The sequence below is a fragment of the Dermacentor albipictus genome, chromosome 4 (assembly GCF_038994185.2).
Source record: "Dermacentor albipictus isolate Rhodes 1998 colony chromosome 4, USDA_Dalb.pri_finalv2, whole genome shotgun sequence".
NCBI classification, from domain to species: domain Eukaryota; kingdom Metazoa; phylum Arthropoda; class Arachnida; order Ixodida; family Ixodidae; genus Dermacentor; species Dermacentor albipictus.
In genome coordinates, this window is record NC_091824.1 from 156,483,681 (window position 1) to 156,505,134 (window position 21,454).

A 21,454-nucleotide genomic window follows, 5' to 3' on the forward strand; every position below is an offset into this window, starting at 1 on the left:
GCCATCACGCAAGGAAAATCTAGAGATCATTTAATACTTAAAATGACATTACCAGACATTTCTATTTAGGACGCGGGCAATTCGCATTGTCCCATTCAAAACTGAACAGGGCTCAGACTGTCTCACTGCGCTTATTGCCAACAGGTACATATTCCACGCCGTGCCACATTAATACCATATAATCCGAGAGGGAGATTAGGATGGATTGCAACGACTGTAATGGCATCATTGAAATCAGACATATGCTGGCGGGGTGTCCCGCGACTCTCCCCAACCTCGTTGAAGAATGGACACAGTGGAAGAAAAGGATTCAAAGCCCATTGTTTCAAGACCAAATAAGGGCCGTCCAGAGGGCCCATGATGTCACTGAAGGGCTTGGCATGACTGTGCCAACGTGGGAGTGGCCCGCCTTGGCTTATGAAGTCCAACCTCCGGACCTCATTACAATAAACGTTTTCACACCGACACGATTCGGCCTCTCTAAAAACGCACCTGTGAGTTCGTTTGCGCCCTGTCCGTAGCATGCTTTTGCAAGTCTAATATGAATTACGAACTCGCTTGATTTCCCAAACTGATAATTCTAAAGTAGCTGCTAAGTTTCAACAACTCACACATTGACGAATGCATCTCAGCCACCTTGAAATAAGCAACTATCCGTTTCGTGCCGTACTTTCTCACTGTTGCTCCTAAAATTTGCTGACTACGCACCACGAAAGGTGGTTCTCTAAGTGGACATATAGCATATGCCCGGAGGCTTGCTGGCTACTCCAATTACGAACCCTGCAGTCAAACGTCGCGAATATTCATGAACAGCGGCCGCCCCAGCCACATGCAAGTGCCCTTACAATTCTGTAGCCCAAAAGCGGGAGCGCGTATGCGCTCGTTACCACCTCAGCGCTGCCGTTAAACGAGCCAATGACTCCCTGTGCAATTCAGGATGCGCTGCCATAAATTAAGATTGACGGGAGGACCAACGCAAGACGCCCACGGCGCGTCCTTAATCAAGCGTTGACGGGACGTCTCATGAGTCTCACTGCGTTGTATTCTTCAGTGGGACTGCCCTTTCATGTCCTCCCTTCTGTGTTCCCTATCTTGGGGCAGCATCGTGCACTTTTAGAAAAAAAAAATTGCGGAAATCGTGGGACGTAGATATATGCTAAGCCTTTGGCAAAAATCAGCTTTGATACACTAAACTGCCGACACATCACCACAACTGTACTCATTGAAGTTTTAATTTCACTGAAGAACACGTCTTGCTTTTGCTTTAAGAGGTAGGCGTACTAAAAAACGCGGAATAATTAGTATTCGCAGCTACCGACATTATGAAGTGAGTCGGGTTACGGTTACATTATGGGTGACGGTTCTATTGCATGAATGATGAGGTTTTTTTTTTTTGCGACGCTTTCAACGTCCACTGAGACAAGTGTCACCAAACTGAAAGATTTAGATTTGTGTGGTAAAGCTGACATTATTTAATGCTCGCAATAGACATTGCACAATGCAGAACATATGTCTAGTTATCTTAATAGAAACGGTACTGTCCCGTGTCAACAAACGCAAAATATGTGTATATTGGCCACAACGTCGAAGATTCAATGGCGCCTATGGCGGCTCTAACGGTAACTTCCCCTGCCATTTTTGTCATATTCACACGTAGAAGGTCTTCAAAGAGGCCTTGCCACGTCAGGCATGGATGCTTGATAGAGCCCGTAATTCAGCGGCAGAAAATACTCGCCAAGCTTAGCGTTCAGGAAATGATACAGATTTGTACATTGACCACGTGGCGCTCAGTTTTTGAACCATTGAGCTCTGAACTGAAACACCGTGTTTTTAGATGCGACCAATGTTTGCACGTAATTCAAAGAGGAAAACTGAGCTTGTCGCAGGATGTCTTTTTCTTTTTCTTTCTTTTATTTTTTGTTCTTGAGGGGGGAGGCGGGAGGAAGAGTATTTATTCGCAAAGCATTTGATGTGGCTCTCCGCAAAAGCTCATCTTCGCATAAAGAAAGTTCAATGCGAAGCCTTCTTCTCTCCAATATGTAACCTGAAGTTCTAAAAATCCAAGTATTCCGCTTCTTATTTCCCAACATGATGAACGATAGTTTTTTCTCGCTTACTACTGCAGTATTCCTGGGCGTGTTTTTTAATTTTTATAATATTCAGCAATGACTTCTTTAAAGGCCGGATACTCGTTCGCTCCGTCTGTAATCATAGGCAGCATAATGCTTGGGAATTTATCAAAGTAAGCAAAGTCCGCGGGCTCACATGGTTGAGCTCCCAAAATTCAATTAAGGGATGCCTTCGTGCATGCCACATCGGAAAAGACAGAGGGTGAATGAGGCAGCTGTAACATAAGAAACACACGCAGCCCGTCATAAATATTAGGCGGATATGATGAACATTCCTTGCGCACGCTTTTTACCTGAATTAGTTTTTGTTATTTTGTTATTCGTGCACGACAATGACTGAACACATGAATATGTTATTAGGCGTTGTGACGCACAGGTCTTGTTAAGCAGCCGGAGAAGTTTCTACTTGTCATTTGAATACCTCCTCGAAACACCAGCAGTATAAATAATGTTCCATAGCCTTAGATGTGCGCAGAAATGATTGATATTTATGCGCAGGTCGTTGTGTGCCATTCCGTCATTTTCCTGGTACAAATGAAGAGAGTAAGATACACTCGTAACAATGCTGAGACATGACCTGGTAGGGGTTAATATCTCGTTCAGAAAAAAAAAAGAATTCGCAGATCGCAGAGGTGCAAATATGTTATTTGTCCATGTTTTTGTTGCGTTATTCAGTATTCAAACAGAAGTTCACGAGACAGGAATATTGCTTGCACGTCCGCCGCTCACTATGTTCAATGCGGTACTACTGAAATCTATTAAGATCGCCCGTTACCACGCCAATGTAAACCCGCAGGCGTCATTGTACATGTTCAAAAGTTGCAAGAAATGCTTTTGAATTTCACATTCTCATTCACAGGACGTCACTGAGTGTGCAATCCTTCGTGCTTATACGGAGCTTTAGCGCAGATGACGCCGGGCATCACCATGACAGTCCTTTGTTTCACCGTGGACTTGTACATATACGATGATTGCCGAAGCTAAGCAGCATACTTATATTACTTGAAATAAGTTAGCCTTAATCGACCGACCAGATTCACTTACATTATATTCTCCTGTGGTTGCTAGAAAAAAAAGGGAGCCCAATAGAGGAGCTCATAAAATTAATCTGGTATTTTTTATTTATTTTTTGTGAGTTGCCATTCATTCGCTAGAAAAATAAATGGTTCATTGCGCGTTTTAGGTGGACATCACTACAACATTTATTCTATTACTCTGCAGCTGAACATTGCGTCGCAAGTGTGATGCGCAAGAAACCGTATCGCGTTGCAGCGTGCCCCGCCAGAGTAACTTCCTGAAAGCTCGACACATCCATTACACATCGTGCGGGAAAGTTTCTCGCGCACTCTACTCTCGTATTCTTCTTTCATTTTCGCATATTTTTTTGTGTGAGCCGGTCCACGTGTCACGGGAGATTATTCCTCTGTTATACGCCTTGTGCGAGCTCTCTGTTCTTCTTTCGTGCTTTTTGAACCATGCGAAGAAAAAGGAACACCGCCATAAAGCATGCTATTATGCAGGTTGCTTCTTTCTTTTTTTTTTAGACTGACTTGAATGATGGATTGTAGTGTACCTATATGCGCTATTTGTTTTAAGCTGCCAGAATGTACACATCTCGTATTACAAGATGTAAAATAAGTGCGCCGGTACCGCGCAGCGAAAAGAAAAAAAAAGACACAAACGAATGAAGTATCAAGTACATTGAGATGGCAAGAAAACAAAATTAAAACGCAAGAAGGGCAAAGTTCAGAACCAATGCAAACTAGAAAAGTATAACATCAAATTTACATTTAGGCTTTAGATGAGCTTGGCCTTTGAGGAGCGTTTTGAATCAAGAGACCGATGCAAGCGCTCATGAGTCATCGTCAGCCTCGACTAAGGCAGTTGTCATCATGCGAGCACCAAATGCAGTGCCTTTGATGATGAAATTGCAATGATGCAATGTATACAGGAGATGCTTTTACGTGTATTACAGAGGACGAACCGGGCGTCATATGCAAATTTCGCGAAGAGAACATGTACGCTTGTAGATGCATTATGCAGTGAGAAGAGGATCTGCACGCTCATGGCTATTCTTAATTGAGTAACCTCCCTAGAACAGGTAAAGAGTACTATTGCTCACTTCGACGGTTCTCACGTAAGGCAGCAAATACAGTAAGCAACACATCAACTTTCTAGTAGTACAGACAAAAAATTAGGCAAATATATTAGGATTACAGTGCAAAACATTACAAAGTAGAATAATTATTCAAGTTTTAAAGCATGGTGTTATTTTCCAGAAATTTTCTCTCAGTGCTTACCCAGAAGGTATCAGGTGTTTAGAAGCTGCTGTTGATTCCAGGGTGGCATTGCCAAATCAGGTACTTCAAGGATTTTACAATGTATGCTAAGAAAGCTTTACAAAAATTGTTTTGGATTTGAATGTAATCAAGTTAAAGTACATAATGTGAGCTTTCATTGATAAAGCTAACATTATGACTGATCTTTTTGCGACAACTTTTCGTGTTTTGTTTAACGAAATAATGTGTCAGTTCAGGACACAAGTACTATGATAAGCCTTGCTAATGAGTGCTGCGAAAATACCTGACACCCTAAAACTGGATGGCAACTTTTGGGAAGGTTTTCCATTGGCATTTCAAGGAAAAAAGCTGAAGTGATCACGGTTCTCGGCGAAATGTAACGACGTAATTTTGAAATCCTTGCCTTTATTCTCTATACAGTCCATGCACTTCACGTGGTAGTTGAAGTATGAGTGCTTGCGCGGTCCTCTATGTTGGCTTCAAGTATTTCCAGAAAACACGTGTATTTCTACCATTTTTCTACATATGGGTGCTAGAGAAGAGCTTGGCATTATGTTTTATTTAGGCTGCTCTCCACTTAGTGATAAAATGAATAACAGCTTATGCCGGCGTAAGTAGAAAAGGACAATAAAGCAAAATATAAAGAAAAGCCGGTTCTCGCTTCCACACTGGTAAAAAAAAGCTTAAGCAAGCACATTGTACGTCACAACAAACGCAGATAGCCCAACAAATAATCACAGGCAGTTTAATAACAACATTGTACTTGCGTCAGAATAAGAATATATAGCACAGCAAATGATGACAGTTTTTAAAAACCGAAGCGAAATTTAAATTGACAGTTCGCATTCAGTTTGGGTACATAGCGTTGCAGAAGAGGAGTATGAACGTAAAGATAGGTCGTGTAAAGCACAAATCCCCTTGTAATTTCTACCAATTACTACACATTCCAAGAATTATATGAGGTGCTAACTGCGCACTTTTTTCGTTAAATTTTTGGCAATGCTCCCCTATCTTTTTTTTTTCAAATAAGGGTGGTCCTCCGTACAGAGAGGGCTATTTATCGCTTAGTATCTTTTTTTTTCTCTGTGCAGCATGATTAGTGCAGTGCTACAAGAGGTGTTCGACATATGCTGTTGATTAAAAGCAAAAGCATGCAGCACTGCGGTTCAGCCTATTTTGTACACGCAGTGCTTGTAAGCAGTCTTTGTATTACTGTTTGAACTGAGTGGCTCACGTTGAGAGTATAATTCTTTGCCTAATTTGAAATAAACCATTCAGAAATTAAGCGCTCTGAACTTACACCCTTACACCCGTAAGGGTGTAAGAATGTGAGTAACAATCAGAAGAACCTTCAAGACTGCGAATCTGTTTACATGTACGCGAGTAGAGAAAACTTACCCACAATTACAATGCTCCCTAATGGGATATTTGAGCGCAGCCCAATACTTGCTTTCACTTCGCGATATATATTGGTTGGCGCGGACAACCTGTACAGTGCGGCACATTGCAAATGGAATCAAGTGCAGCGCTACTGCCGCCCTAATCTGGAGATCGCGAGAGCCAGCGCGTGCGCAACGCGTAGGTGCGATTCACAGCAGCAGCCACCGACGGAACAACCAGACGACGCGCGCTACTATGGTGCCATCTCCTAGGCGTCGTCGCCGCACTACTGTTTTCTTCTAACGCTTTCGCCATCTTTCTAATAAAAGCAATCTAATAAAAAATCACACATAATAATAATAATAAATTCTAATAAAAAATCACACACCTTGCCAAATTTCTTTGTTTGGGAGGATATGTGCATGGCAAGGGAACCAAAAATATTTTAAAATGCAGTGTAACGTATAAACATGGCTTTTGTAGATTGTACATGCAATGTTTAGTGATGCAGTTAGAAAAATATCTTCGAAAGACAGTTCCGCATGGCACAAAAATGAAAGAATTTAGACAGGATCTCATGCAATTAAATTTTTAGCAAGATTTCTCGGTAAATGTTTCATTAAGTATAAGAAAAACCCACAAATTTTATCGGAAAGACTTCAAATGGCTGACTTACACGCCTGCTCGGACGCTTGGTATGGAAGAACTCTTAAATATTTTACGGAGTAGCCTAACTCGATCGCATTTGTCGTCTTTCGCAAGCGAAGAACGTCTGCCCAAGCGAACAACTCCATTGCACTGAGCCAGACCACAAGAAATCTTCCAGCATATCAGTAATGTCTTCATGCATTCTGCAAATTGTCCCGCCTGTAACGTTTGACGTTGTTCGCTCCGAGAAGAAACAGCGATACTGAAAAAAAATAAAAACCGATGGCTTGGCCATTCACCGGCAGTGTAATTTCAAACAAAGCTCACTCCGTGCGGAAGACCGGTGCCGCAATCAGTTGCAGTGCACCTGCGGCTGGGCCCCGATAAAACGGAACGCTCCCGTTTGCGAGAGTGCCTCCCAGGCCAGCTCGTGTTGCTGTTGGCTGCCTGTCTTCATCTTGCTACCACTAAGCTATCTTGCTTGCTTTTTTTTCTATTGCACTCTTTTCGAGTGGTAGGTGCTAGGAAGCATCTGATGCCGACCTCGGCCACGCGCTGCTTCTTGTGTTTTCAACCCTTGTCTTCCTGTAATGGAAATCTGTGCTCCAACCAACGGCGTAGATACTCCCTCTGGAACGCCGTTCCTCGACTTGTGGTCTGGCCCATGAGTTTCAGACCATACGATCAGTAAGATAAAGAATTGAACGCGTGTGCGGGTCGGCGGAATCGCCACCACGCTATGGGTGGTGGCGATCTACAAGGGGTTCCTCTTCCTTGGCACGTGTCGGGGTCGGTGAATATCGTATGACCTAAGAAAATAACGACACGCACAAGCAGGAACGAGAGAAAGGCGAGCACGAGGGACGTACGGGCATACTCGGCAGCGGGGGTTTGAGTTGGGCTTGCCTGCTGTACTTGTATTTCAACATACTCTTGCTGCTGAAAAAAAAAAAAACGAAAGCAATCAACAAAAGAACTGAACAAGCACAAAAATCATTGCAATGCATTAGGTTTGCTTCCGGCATAGAGTGGCCTTAGCTGAGAATTTCTCCGTGCAATACACCAAAACCTGCGCTAAAAGCTCCGTCATGCTATCGGTTTTCAGCTTATGTATGCATGGGCCCACCGTGCCGGAACTTCGCCTCTTCGTAGCCTTTACTACGCCACCGTGCGGAAGCTGGCTTTTGTGTACGCCTCACCTTTCCCTGAACTGCGTTGCATTGAGCTGAATGAGGCCGGGGCCATTAACAACCACTGCCTGAAAGAAGGAGCTCACGTGATGAAATTTATGATAGAGGTTGTAAATGTCACACCATGGGCCTTGGTAGCCTCTCGACGCGTGCACCACGCTCCCACGTCTCTCGATCCCACGTCTTCGAAAATCGCCTCCCACGCATATTTTGTACATTTTGGTAACATGCTAGCGCATACGCAAGTATGAAGAGCTACCAACTAAGCCCTTTCATAGCACTCTCAAATATGATTTTGCTTTGCTTCGCAACGGCTTTTGTACCTTTCTGCTCCTAATAAAGTTTTGCCACAGCACAGAATTCAACTCAGAGCTCCTTCTGTGTTAACGACCGGCATTCATTGTACGACAACACTTTTCACCATCGTCATACGTCCCTTTTCATTTCCCCTTTCCCACCGAAGGGTAGAAAGTTAGCGTTCACAAATTCAGGCCGACTTCTCTGTATTTTTATAAATAAAATCTTCTCTCTCCTTCTCCTTCTCTCAATGCGCATGGACCATACTAGCTCCTCCCCCCCTCCCACACACACACATATACGAGGCAAGGCTTTTTTAATCCACCTATCAATGCCATGCTTTAGAGATTGAAGGCTTACGGCTAACAACGCATGACCCATTCTCAGTGGATGTGTTCCGGCCTTTCAAGCTTTGATGTTGGCTCTCTCGGTGGACTAAGGCGTTGTCCCGTTCAGAATGTAGGTGCGTCATCTATTCCATCGCTACATTGGTGCCACCTACATCGTCATGGTATCTTTTTCCTGCTTCTTCAGAACCTGTGCTTCACACATTCCTCTGCTTTACCCCACAGATCTATCCTCCTTTACCTTACCTGCATAAACGCTCACTTTGCAGGTATAACGTCTGTGACAGCACTGATCATTGCGCCTGTAAGAAGCACCGGGGCGAAATATGTCAAAATTTTAACCCCCTAGTCATCCACATTCTCTTTCTTCAGTCACTCGAACAATGGTAAGCAATTCTCGAACATCCCCATTGCAGCATATGCAACGACCATGTTACCTGGCGAGTAGGTTACATGTCACCAAATCTGCCGAGTCCATTTCTTCTATTGCTTACTTTCTTTTGCTCCACGATTGTTTCTGTGCTCAGATTTATTTAGTATGAAAATAGTAATATAAAAAAATAATGATAAGTGTATTGTCACAGGGCTGGAGCCGACAGGCAATTTGCTGCGTTTTCTCTTAAAAACGTACGCTAAGATACGAAGGTAGGTTGCGAGTTCAAAAAAATCAGGAGCAGAGTTTGCTAATGGGACTAAGTGAGGTATGCATATAGTGCCACACACAATGGAGAATGCCACAGAATGCCACAGCCACTGAGTCACCATGCGATGGTTGTTTGTGTGCTCATTTTTGGCGAACAGCTACAAAAAAAAATGACGGGTTTAACATGCGAAAACACGCCATAGTGGGGGGGCAGGGAAGGGGGAAGGGGCTTCGGAAATTTTGACTACCGGGGGCTTTTTAACGTGTCCATAAATCTAAGTACACGGGTGTTCTCGCCACCGTCAAAACGTGGCCGCCGTGGCTGGGATTCGATCCCGCCGCCTTAGGCTCAGCAGCCCAACACCATAGCCGCTAAGCAACCACGGCGGTTAACAACTACAAACAACAGCGAACGACAACTTTAAAGCTGTAAAATTCGGACTGAGAAAGCTGAAAATTGTACTTGAGACAGATTAGAATTTTAAACAGAACTTGATCATGAAGAGAGAATATAAGGAATCAAGACAAATGCAGGTAGGTTGTTCAGCTGTAGATTGTCCAGTTTGCTACATGGCGCTTTGAGATGATGTTTTCACCTGTGCATTTCATTGAGGTTTTTGAGGCGTGCCATTTAGAAGCGTCATATACCAATTATCAAAAAGATGTGATAGTTTTAGCAAAAATTTTCTCTGAATTAATAAAGCAGTCCTGCTAGCCTTCGCTGTTCACATTACGGAGCGGCGTTCAAGGAAACGGCCTACAGATGTTCGCATTCCGCGCAATGTACAATGACCCCCACAGCCGCTGTAAAATACGGATAATAACAAATAAGCAGCTAAAGATAGGGGCAAACGACGTGTGAACGGGGAGTCGCTAACCTCCTGAGGCGTGTGCAAAAGATATCACGGAGCACTCCTGTACGCGCAGATATCGCTGACGCTGCAGCTGGCGAAGCACGCGCTCCGGACAGGACAGCATGTGAGACCGTGTTTGAGGGACAGCCTGCGCTGTACTTCATCACTTCCAGGTGATTAGTAATGTTTTATTCCTTCATTACTACTACTTTTGCATTAGCCATGCACTTGTGCAGCTCGTCACTTCGCTAAGCGCGAATTTATGAGCTGTCATCTTTTCCATTGTTTCACCAAAGCTGCTTTGTATACTGACTGTCTCTAGACTGACTGCTACAAATGTGCATTGCTTTGGTGAAAAGCAGTCTCGTGAAGGTTCTCATAAAGCCGTCAATTATATCTAACTTATTCTATATATAAAACTCAAGATCATACTTAGTGTGTGTGTGTGTGTGTGTGCGTGTGTGTGTGTGTGTGTGTGTGTGTGTTTTCCGCTATAAGCGTATTTCCTATGTCAGTGAATATATACATGAACGCCAATGAGACTATCATCGGGACCGGTGTTTCCCTTCACTACAGGCGTTAATCCACCATATGCGGGTTCAGTATAGGGGAGCTCTAAGCTATATTCTATTTTTAGCGAGAAACAAAGGCAAGCTCAATCATTTTCTGATGTCCAGTGTGTTCTCATACATCCTTATTGAAAGGAACATGTAAGAGAGTGCCACGACATAGGTACATAGCCTAAATATATGAATTGTGGGCTTTAACGTCCATGAAGTGCTAATTGGCCTATACATTCAAGTACGATACTGAGGTATTACGTTCCAAACCACGATACGATTATCAGGAACGCCGTAGACTCCAAAATAATTTAGACCGCTTCTTCAACGTGCACTCCACATGTGCGCCACTCGGCACCTTGTTTAAATTGTGACTCCATCCGAATGCGGGCCAAGGAATCGAACCCCTGAACTTCCGGCTCATTAGCAGGACGTCACAGCCGCTGAGCCACAGCAGCGGTTAGATGGGTTTTTTCGTGCGCGCTGATACGATCTGTCTTGAAACACCAAAAGCGTACTAATTAAACCAGTCCTCTTACAACCTTTGCCGATGTCTCAGAAGCCCCTGTTTTTCACGATTTCACTTCTAACTGCAGCGCGAGCGCTCCCAAGGCAGAACACAAAGCAGGAAAAAAGCTAGTGGTGCGGTTATCGCGAAAACTGCGAGAAATCGCGAGTGTACGGGATTGCTGGAATTGGTGGAACGTTGTGAAGGCAAAAGCCGATGCCGACGTTTTGTACACGTCTCTGTAAGTGACCTATATTCATATGCGGTATATTGATTTATTTTATAGATGTTTATTGAACAGGTGACTCATGGCCTACTTGGCAAAGAGAATGGAGGGATGCGACAGCCTTCAGTATATAATACACTTATAGCATATAAAACGGCCAGCAGGAAAAATTAGTGTTATCGCTTGCCTGCCTACGGGGTCAGAAGTTTCGAAGGACAGCGTTATATTTAACTGTTAGGACAACAGATGCTTACATGCACGTGCGTAGTACATTGTTGCCATTCTTAGTAACATACTGATATTCATCACGCATTTGTAATCCTTACTGCCGCTTCTATCGGTACACAAGGATATAATAAATATGGAAGCAGTGTCTTCTTATTTATTTTATTGTAAATATTATTCCAGGTGTGATTCGACTTTCTCAGAGGTTTATGCAACGTCAAAAGTCATAGAAATTTAAGAGACTTAAGAAATGTTCCTTCAAATGTTCGCAAGTTAGCTTACCTAACTCTCGTTCGTCCCAAGCTCGAGTATGCATCTCCCATTTGGTCCCCTCACCAGAAATACCTAATTGAAATGCTAGAACGGATCCAGAATAGAGCAAGCCGCTTCACCATAAACGCTTACAGCTACCAGTCTAGTGTTACACAAGTAAAACTTAAGCTTTCATTACAATTCTTGAGCACTCGCCGAGACATTGCCCTTTTAACACTGTTCCTCAAATTCCTTCACTCCACTCGAACACTCGCGTGCTTGAAACGACCCTACTCCACGTCACATAGGCTTCATAATCATTTCAGCTATGCCCGCCTTTACGGGTCTACAAAGGCATTCCATTACCCTTCTCTTCCTCATGCTATCAGAATAAGGAATTCGCTCACGGACAGTATTGCAAGCCAATCTAACTACGATTCATTCCGTGATGCCTTGACTGAATACATGACTAAAGAAAATTGAAGTTTCACGTTTGTCGCACAATGCTTTCTATACTTGCACTTAGCTTATTTTCGCATTATTACTGTTATGCCGCTATGTTTACCGTTTCGTTGGAATGTCGCGTCCGTAACTTTTCTGTCATTGTTTTTCATCATTACTGTTTTTATTATTTACACGACTTCACTGAAAACAATCTGTGTGATTTATTCCTTGTTATTATATTATGTTTTTTTTATGTTTCGTCTTTTCCCTAGTGAATCGTGATCTAAATAATTCTTTTCTCATCTCAGTTTTACTTTAGTTGTAGGTTGTAAACAGATACGGTTTATAGACGTCTTGTATTCAATGTATTTTCTATGTACTGCCCCCCTTACTCAATGCCTCACTTTGAGGCCTGTAAGGTATTTTTAAATAAATAAATAAATAAATTGTATAATTATCAAGTTCCTAACTTAAGGCTTGCACAGTTGTTAATCTAAATTGTTTTTCTTTCTGGAAATTTATGCACAACAAAGCAGATACAATTTTTTTAGACAGCTCTGAAACGTTCTGTAATGTTGTCGGTAATAACCTACCCATGATGTCTTTGTTCTCATAAAAATGTGAAAGCCTACCTTTCAGTTACGTCCACCTGCAGAAAAGAGGCGCTTGAACCAAAACCAAGAAAATCTTGTATTTACTGACAGTCTTGAAAGGCTTGATATCGCGCACATTCCAAAAAGTTAGTCCCGCTTCGGGCCTCGTCCCCAAGTTCTTCCAGTTAAGTCCCGTTAGTCCAGAATTTAGGGAGGAACAGAAAAGGTTACTTCAGGCCAAACTCAATGATCAGCATCCCGTTCATTTTTTTATGGACAGTTCATCACAAGCACTAGCACTAGCAATGGTAAGGTGCTCTTGTTAAATTATTCTTTACGTATGTGTGGCAGAGTTTTGCGTGGTATTTCAATGTAACATTTAACTGAGGTTACGGGGCCTCTGTGTCGTCTTTCCTTGAACAGGTTCTACTCGAAAATGTGCTTCCCTTAGCTTGCAGCACCGACGCGCGCCTCATGAGGTCTCACCTGTTGAGCATCGTGAAGGAGACGACATTCACACCGCTCACTTCCGAAATGCTGCGCTCACCCGCTGTCAGGATGACGAACCTCAAGGAAGCAACCGGTATGCCCGGGTCAAAGTTAATTTCCTTTAATGTAACAAGTAAATATAATAGTTCACTGCGCTTCATGAATAGCTGGACATTCCAGAAACTATTCCTACAATCTGTGGCGATTGTAATAAAATCGCTAATTAACCGTTGACACGTGACGTCACTTTCACTTGCTACGCTATAAGTCTCGAGGTGTCCTGTAAGGAAATTCAGGCACACAGTCTCTAGTTTCGCATAGTTTTCTGAAACGAAATAGTATCATTTCAAATACGATTCTAAAGCAGAGCATGTCATGAGTTGTGATCACAATTGCAAAGCAAGAAAACGCATTACCGCACACTATGGGAAATGGTATGCAGTTGTGTAAGCTTGCTAAGGACGATGATAAAAAAGAATGGAATGAAGCTTAAGGATCGAATAGTTATAATGGCTTCGTTTTTACACTGCTCACTTGAAACTTCAAAAAGGTGACAAAATGGCAATGTCTTTATTCATGAAGTAAAGTAGCGGAAACAGTCGTCAGCAGTTCCCGGATGAGAAATTTATGCAATTATAAAAAATTAGCGACTTAAGTCAGACAGGTTTACCATTTTATGAAATTAAGCTGAGCCAAATCATAGAATTAAAAACAATCTTGAGAATAATGAACTAATTCTCTTTTAATTTCCTGTCACATGCACACATCCCGAATAATCTTAGGTATAACTTGTGAAATGTAACTTTTTTTGAGTGGAATTACTATATTGTTGGCTAGAAATGGTCTCTTTGGCATTTCAATGTTACCTTTCAGATCGCGCTGTTTCCTACAATCCAATATATCCTTTGATAGAGGACGAAGATAAAGAAGACCTTGTCCGGTCTACAGCTGACATCCTCGCTGCAGGAGCTGCAGGAATTGCGGAAGGCAAAAACAGGGGTGACCTATTTATGTTATCCACGCCTACAAGCCAGCACAATAAAGGCTAGAAAACTGTACTGCGCCGAGAAGCGATCAGAGTAAAAACAAAGTCAATAGATAGATATCGTTTTAACCATCACTACATGTCACACACATGGGAAAACACAGCTCGCATCAGTTGCAAGTACATTGTTTTTACAGTCTCTCGTTTGTCTCATACCCTGCGTACCAAGAACACATGCAACGGGTCAGACTCTTTGTGCATAAAAGATTAATTTTTAGATTATAATATTTTTCTTAAGTCTGAATAGTTCCACTATCAGAGGACCATCCTTGTCTGAACAAACCTTTTCTCCTATTCTCATGATTTATAACTGTTCCTACAGTCCACAGCAGTGAACCATGTAAAAAGTGAGGGTTACCTTGAATGTGAGCACGTGGTACCATCAGCAATAAATTAATCTTCATGAATATATGTCTCGTTTCAATGGGAGGTTGTGGTGGAAAACTCTCCCTAGGCAAATAAAATGAGACACAGGTTCTCAGGTGATGACCGAAAATGACCAACATTGCTGTAGTAAAAGTCATCTTTCGAGTCAGCGTTTCAGCAGGTAGACTTGTATTTGCTTGGTAGGTATTTTAACAGCTGGTATCTAGAGTCTAAGGCACTCAGGTACGTGCTTAAGCCTTTATTGTCATGGTCACAGAAATTCAACTACCGCACATTGGTGGTTCTCCGCAAGCCGACCGTTGATTACAGCGATTATGACACTTTGTATGACCCACGGTTTATGTATTGTAACGCCTTCACTGAGGCGGAAGGAAGAGGAAGAAAACGGCACATCTTTTGGTGTGAAGTGCAGTATTAGATTTGGGCTGGACCGCTCTCCTAAACTCTCATCCATCATCTGTAAATGAGCGCGCCCCATTAATAACAATATATATATGCACGTGGGGAACATGTAATGTTTTAGGATGTGTTAGATACGTCGCATGTGCGTGTGTGTGTGTTTGCGCTAAATGAATCATTTCTGGAAACTTGATTTGGTACATCAGCAAAGGCCACACTGGAGAAAAAACGAACATTTATCATATGCTTAGGCCAGCGACAGGTGTTTGCCTCCAAAGTTATTTCAAAGAAATAGCACCCTTTCGTAGCGTTTGACGGCGTATACAAAAAAAATTACCGACGATTACGTTACTTCCTAATGCGAAATTTGAGCGCAGCAAATAAGCTGTTTCACCTTTTCGATAGATTGAGGCAAAGAAATCGAGCAACACATGTATGCGCTATCACAGAATTTCTTTTTTTATTTTTCACACGTATTCCTTTAACAAAGACTCCACTAACAGTTCTTGACAGTCATGAAGGAAGCTTTGTGGTCGGAGAAATAGACTGATATATGTTCGGCGGTGCACATATACAGATCCGCCGCCACCGATCTGGCTCTCTGATTGCCACCGCACAGGGCGAACGGCAGCGGCAATTTCGGCTCGGGCGGTGCACATATACAGATCCGCCGCCACCGATCTCGCTCTCTGGTTGCCACCGCACAGGGGTTGCATTGGAGGAGGAGCGAAGAAAGGAATTAAGTTCGAGCCGGCGCTTTGACAACCGGAGACTCGCAGGAAGAGGGGGGAGGGGGGCGGCGTGTACACCCAGCGGCAAACGATGGGGGCAGAAGCGCGCGCAGCAAGCGGACAACACGATAAAGGGAGGAGGGAAGAGATAGCAGCGACTGACTGATGCCGCTGACGCCGATAGTGAGTCAACCCCAGCTGCGGAGTTGGTTTCAGGGACAACGCCGCCGATGCCGACACAAACAATATGATACCCTCGCTTCCGCAGCGCTAAGAACCAGGTCTAGCCGTGGGAAGGTGGTCACGTATTCGTCGACGTGCCGGGGCCTACGTGAAATAACCGGCGCGTCGGCAACTGAAGAGCACCCTATCCGCCACACAAGAACAGGGGGGGGGGGACCCTTTCCTCCTCTTTCTGCATGGCGGCGACGGTGTTCTATGCAGTCACGTTATCTTGACTCTCTAGCGGCGTCAGCGGCATCCAGCGGTATCAGTCGGTCGCTGCTAGCGCTGGAGGGATGAAAGGGGGCGGAGCTGGTTACGAGGCCGACAACAACGCCGACGACGACACGAAACCCAGGAACGGACGCCAAAGAGCTGCGCTCTAAAATACAAATATTGTTCACTACAAGTACATCAATGAGATCAAATTCAAATATACGAAGAAGTACGAAGATATTGATCACTGAGGGGCCCACAAGTCATGAAACAGCTGAATAACTAAAAGAAAGCAATAAAAATAAGCTACAACATAGCGCCAAAGATAACACGAAAGAAGCAAGGCTGAAGAAACCAAATGTGTGGTTCCTTCCAGGAGCTGCCTATCAGTTCCTCTTTGTTTTCTTTGTGTGAGTACTGCAAACGTTGGCCGAATAAGCCAGCGTAATCACGCCTGCGATTTGAACCGGAAAAGAAGAAAGAAAGAAAACCGGCGACTCCCCGTCTATTACGCCACTTATATCTCCAAACCACCACTTTGCCTTTCTCACTCTGACACACACATGCGCACGCGCAAATGTATGCATGCGCGCACGAGAAAGCACGTCGTTCTTTGGGTGTGCACCATTCCACTAACTCTCTATTTAAAATTTAAATGAATCGGCTTTCTTGAATGTAGAATTTTTCTGAAAAACTACATCAAGTAAGTTTCGCACGCGCAATGTTTCGGTTCATACGCAGCTATTTGTGTCAGGCATCGCAGAGAGCCTTCTCATCGAGGAAAACCTGAGAACATATTGTCGGTATATAAAAGTAGCAAGTCAGTACTAGCGTGAAAACTTTCAAAAACGTTGCGGGTGGCGGGGGAGTGGCGCAGTAGAGTGTGGGAGTGAAACACCTGTTATTCTCTACAGCGCACACCGGAAGCATAAACAAAAAATGTAAGACCGTGGTTTCGCGGCTTTCGCGGATATTCACCCAACATTCTTCACTACGTTCCATTACAGCGAATAACAGAGGCTTGAACCCGACTGCGTGAGAATGCTGCCTTCTTGTTATCCTATCTCATCACGGAGAGCAGATGGAGTAGGCGACGTTCTGACGCGTCGCCCTGCCTTTAGCATGCAGCTTCGGAGAGGACGACTATTCATCTTCCGCGCTTAAGCCTAAAGGCTTTTCAGACCTTGCATGGTTGCAGGAATACCTCCGAACGCATGCATGTTCCATGCATATATCCAATCTGGCTGCTTCGTCATTATTCTTCTCACAGAATGGAACTTTCCCGGAGAAACCAAACCACAACCCTTCATAATACGCAATTTTTTTCCCTTCTTCATTGTCATCCGTTGAGTTTCTCAACTTGTAAAGAAGAAATAAATATACCAAGAAGCGCCTAATAAAAATGCACTATACGAAAACAAAGTTCAAACTGAGCATATATTACACTGATGGTGACACTATGTTTGACCAGCGTTATCCGCTTATAGATGCGCACATGGGGAACTTCATGCTCACTTCACGAGCAACAACTGTTACAAGTTTACCGAAAACATTGCATGCAGGGCCAGTATAACGTAAAAATTACCATTCCTCGATGATATGTCCTTATTTTGGGAAGTTACCGCAAGCAAAATACGAGACTTGAAGAAAGGGACAATACGATGCGGTACTGACAACTGATGATGTAATGAAACGAACGCCAAGCTTATATAGATCAGACACATGTGTGCACTCGAAAAGCAACATAAAACCAATAAAAACCACAGAGCGACTTTAAAGAGGGGCGCTATACATATACTAAGAAAACACTGACAGACTGCTGAGGCACCAAACATGTGTGTATAAAATGGAAAGGAACATTTCTTTCTGAGAAACCGCAACTGACGCGAGTTAACGCAATGACCGTCCTTAAAGCGTCGCATGGCCACTGCCGCTGCAATCTCTCTTTCCAGCTGGACATCTTTTCTGCCGCGAATCTCAGTGTTTGAAAACAAAGGAGAGCAGCCCAAGCAACTAGGGCAATGAACGGCCAAGTTTGGCCCTCTAGCAGCCCCTAGAGAACGTTCATGCTCACGCAAGCAAATGTTAATGCACCTACCGGTTTGTCCAATGTAGTATCTGCCGCACTTTAATGGAATATTATATATGATACATATCGTGCAAGGGACATGCAAATTCGTATGCTTCATTTCACAGGAAGCCGTGCCTGTGGTTCACATTTGCACCATGGTGTACAACTTCCAAAGTTTACAAAGTGCTGACACGACAACATCAACCCCATATTTACGAGAAATCTTTTTTTAATATTATGTGAAACCGGATCTATGTAGCCGTTGCCGTGTACAGACACAATGTCACTAAACGCAACAGCATGCAACGGCGTCAACAACAAAAACCAATGATGACGAACAAGTTCCAGTTCACCGAAAACAACTATCGCATTTATTGCGCCCTGAATTGTACGGTCCTGTACGACATGGCAATGAGAATCAATGAGTATGTGGTTTCTTATGTTTAAATCTACACAGTGAAGAAAATTTCATGCCAAACAAAACCTATGAGACTTCTTACTGTAGTAGAATGCTGTGACTTGTCTGCTGGAAAGGCAAACTAGGTGGTTTTAAAGAATACGTGCTCGTCCGGGATTAAACATAGCGGCTCTACCAAACCAGTCTAGTCGTCCCGCCATCGTAGCTAATCAGAAGACTCACAGACAGCAGCACAAGAGTGACTCCATGGACAACCGATGCGCATGAAAAATTTGATGCGTTGAAATATAAACAAATCTGTTATACAGACAACATCAAGATTAAAAAAGTTTCGTGCAGAGGAACGCGTCACGCACCTTTCGAACTAAGGGCTAACAGTTTACTTGTGAACCCATGATACAGGTGAAACTGGGAAAAGGTAAATGCGGGCAACACTCCCAATTTGCCGGAGCTTCCGCATAATGTTCTTGTGTCGTCGAAGCAACCAGGCATCCATTGATAACGCGCGGCTTCCCGCTTGGGGTCGCACAGAGTGCTGACACCGACAAAGCTTGCCTTGCTCTCGGTGATCGTCTATTTGGGCTCATCTATTTGCACTGACTATGATTACATAGGTGATGAAAGGAACAAACAAAGCGGCACTACAATTTGCGAGCCATACCTCCTCGCTTTCTTTCTTGGTGAGCCCGACAAGGCGAAATCATGGAGTTCATGGAGCTATGAACTCCATGAAGGACGACGCAAGGCTCGCGTCGACAGACAGCGCCGACAATTCAAGGGAGACCCGTACGTAACGTACGTGGACGTGGCGGCGTACCCTGTAGGGGGCCTCTTTGCGGTAGCCGCCGTGAACGGAAGAGACAACTCCTTGACCCTCGCGGCCTCCGTAAGGGCAGAGACCCCAGCTGCGGCTGGGACCATAGCCGCGGCGCTGGTAATAAAGCAAGAAGACAGGGTAGGCAGGGAAGTCCATGTCGTTACCGACTCGCAACAGGCCTGCCGTAACTTTACCAATGGACGAACACCGCTGCTGGCGGCTCAGATTCTAGGCCCGAGGCTGCAAGAATACCATCAAATCACGTGGACGCCGGGCCACGCGGGTCTGGAGGGGAACGAGAGGGCGAACGTCCTAGCTCGAGCGCTAATCAACCGAGCGGGGCAAGACGAATCGTCTCATCAATCCCCACCATTTACCTTCATGCCCCTGCCGTCCAATTACTGCGACCGACTCGAGATCCAGCGACTCAACCGCAGGATTTATCCTCCGCCTCACAGAAAGCTCAGCACTGAAGATGCCGTAGCTCTCCGACTTATTCAGACAAACACATTTCCTAACCTACACAAATACAGTAAAATGTTCCCACATACATATCGCGGCATATGCCCCTGGTGCGGCGACACACGCCCTACACTCTTCCACATCTCATGGGGGTGCGGGGGCAAACCTCAACACTTAAAGACGCCTAGCACGCAATTTGAGCGGTGGGAGGTACAGCTGACCGGCGATACCCTGGCGGGACAAGAAGCTCTCGTCCAGCAAGTACGTCGAGCAGCCATGGCCAGTGGAGTCCTGGAATGAGAACACCACCCACTCGACCTCAAGAGCAACCACCTCGATGGTTCTAATAAATGTTTTCTCTCTCTCTCTCTCTTGGTGAAAATTGCGTAGTTTGTGCGCGTGATTAATTGACCCCATTTTCCTTTTTTTTCTTTATCTATCCTAAGTTTGTATTTCGGACCGTTCAAAAATTATACCATTACGTTTGCTTTACCAAGCTTAAATGGAATCGATAAAGCCTTGCGAATTATTCTTAATCAGCTGCCAAACATGAGAATTTTGGCTGCAGAAAGCTTTGCCTGTCATGAAAGCTTATCTAAGACAGACAAACAAACATTAATGAAATCAGAAAACATGGTCAAAGCAACTCGAAGATAAAATACAGCACTCGCAAAGAAAGCCCATGAATCGTGTGGAAGATTGAGAAACAGAAAGTAACATCGGTGATCATGCAGGAACGGAATATTGTAACAAATGTATTCTAATAATATTCCTTTGTATTCTTCATCATTATAAAACATGTGTGTCTCTGCCTAATGTTATCATCAGTATCGGCCAGCCGGAAACAGCTGATGGTAAGAATGGAGCGGAATCAAGCGAAAGGAATTATACATACCAGACCATATGACTTCATATTTGATAAATTAAATGTAGTGCTCCACCAAAACTAATCCATTGTGTGATTGTCTGTAGTTCTTTGCTTCAATTGCTTACTATTTCACGCAAGAGACTATCGTGGCTGGTACGCAAACAAACGCTTTTGTCTAGCTAATTAGCCTACACGGTGATAATTCGATGGCGCTATACCGCGCGTACCTAAATTTTTCATGTCATTCAGTGCTGGTAGCTCATTCATAAAAACACCATTGCTGAAACAGATTGCGCAGATGTCCGAACCAAACGGGCACTTATCTGCATATCGCTCTTGCAAAGCTAAACAGCCGAGAAACCACGAATTGTAAATACTGTGCAGAACTACCATTATCGTATGCACATGCTGAACGTCGGATATCTTTTACGCATGGCGTTGCTAAACCTGCAATAATTGAAACGCAGACGTTCCGTAACTTCACAGGGGAGGTGTTGTCAGCACTCATGAGTTCCTGAACAAGTCATGTATCGTTCAATCACGTGGGCTGCACTACAGTGCATGCACATGCTGTAATTACGTAAGTGCACTGTAGTAAGCTGAATACATATTGTACCATGTATATCGAATTCAGGGTGCGCAAGCTACTTCTTGGCACGGAATAAGCGGTCGTCTTGTATTGGTTAAATTGTCATTTAACGAGAGCATTTCTGCCTTGTCTTTTCACATGTAC

General features: G+C 43.9%; 1 protein-coding gene across 2 annotated transcripts in view; it reads left to right on the top strand.

Moving 5' to 3' along the window:
- Positions 1-21,454, top strand: part of LOC135903803 (juvenile hormone acid O-methyltransferase-like) — a 314,807-nt gene that overhangs the window by 193,561 nt on the left and 99,792 nt on the right. For both annotated transcript variants that reach the window (XM_070537739.1, XM_070537738.1), the window contains exons 2-3: positions 9,862-9,961; positions 13,020-13,179. The gene's annotated coding sequence lies outside the window, so the exon portion shown is untranslated. The remainder of the gene's footprint in view (positions 1-9,861; positions 9,962-13,019; positions 13,180-21,454) is intronic.